The sequence below is a fragment of the Dendrobium catenatum genome, unplaced genomic scaffold, assembly GCF_001605985.2.
Source record: "Dendrobium catenatum unplaced genomic scaffold, ASM160598v2 fragScaff_scaffold_716, whole genome shotgun sequence".
NCBI classification, from domain to species: Eukaryota; Viridiplantae; Streptophyta; class Magnoliopsida; order Asparagales; family Orchidaceae; genus Dendrobium; species Dendrobium catenatum.
In genome coordinates, this window is record NW_021319178.1 from 1,808,983 (window position 1) to 1,810,601 (window position 1,619).

A 1,619-nucleotide genomic window follows, 5' to 3' on the forward strand; every position below is an offset into this window, starting at 1 on the left:
ATCGGCCTGGACGATGTCCAAATCGGCCTGGACGATATGTACAGAAAATCACCTGGAGCAAAACTGGGCAAATTCTGGAGCAAAATTTCCACAGATCGTCCCAGGACGATCCAGATCGTCCTGGACGATCCTGGAGCAGATTTTTGATATTACACCTCCGTCGCCGATTAACAATGGTCCATCATACTTACGTCACCCACCGACTATAGTCCTTCCGACCTCCGTCGCCCACCGACTACAGTCCTTCTAACCTCCGTCGACTACGGTCCTTCAGACTTACGTCGCCCACCGACTATAGTCCGTCTGGCTTCCGACCTCCGTCATCCACCGACTACGGTCCTTCAGACTTAAATCGCTTGCCAACTACAGTCCTTCTGACTTACGTCACCCGCCGACTACAGTCCTTCCGACCTCCTTTGCACGCCGACTACGATCCTTCCGACTTACGTCGCACACCAACTACAGTCCTTCAGACCAAACTAACACATCAACATTTATGCTTTGTATTTTCACTATGTAATGTACTCTATAATATGTACATCAAGCTAAGGCCTTCCCCCGAGGAAGGACCTCATTTGTAATCAACTACAATACCAGTGGATTCATTTATACTGGGCCATGCCCCGTAATTTTTTTCCCTTTTTTCTGGGGTTTTCCACGTAAAAAATTTGGTATCTCTAGTGAATGACGCACCCTCTCTCTTATCTGATCGATTGCGTGCCGTATTTAAGTACAATGCTAAGACGTTAAACATTATATTTCTCTACCATCGTGAATACTCTAGGACGCAACAAAGTTATAAAAAAATTTAACCAAAATTGATTAATGGGTCAGGTTTAGGCCATTCATATTGCTAGCGGGTCAAATTCAGATTAGTATATGACCCGTTTATTAAACATATCAATTCAGATTAACTATATTCAAGTTTTGTCTAAACCTTACTAGTCATCCCATTTTGATACCCTATAACAAAGTACAAGCCAACACCTTTAACATAACAAACTATAATATTGATACATATGAGTGCAGTCATATTACTCATAACACAACAAATTATACGATAGATATAATATAATGTAAACTAATAATTATAACACAAATAAGTGCAATATAGTAATTATAACACATCATAGAGCAACAAAACATATATTGGAACAAAGTTCAATGCAGCAGTTACATATAGCAGAGAATAATTCAATGAATATAATACAATAGAGTTCGATCCAGCATTTATAATACTGAATATAAACCACTAATCTAAGATATTTAGAATAGTCATATAAAGCTAAATAAATTTAAATAAATATTTTATGAAATAATTCATTTTTAAAAAAATAAATATATGATTAGATAATTTCTATTAATTATATATGATATGCATGCTTTTAAAAGATTTTTCTTTTAAGTCGTGTGGATGATATGTTGTATTGCATATACTCTACTGCCTCATTGCAAATAAGGCATAAAACACACGTTAGATTATACCTATATATATATATATATATATATAATTTAAATGGCTAATGTCATGATAAGCCTAAGAAACTCATTTGTGTTTGCTCTCATATGTTTTTAAGGAGCTTTAAATGAAAAAAGTTCCTCCTATTATCAAATAACTT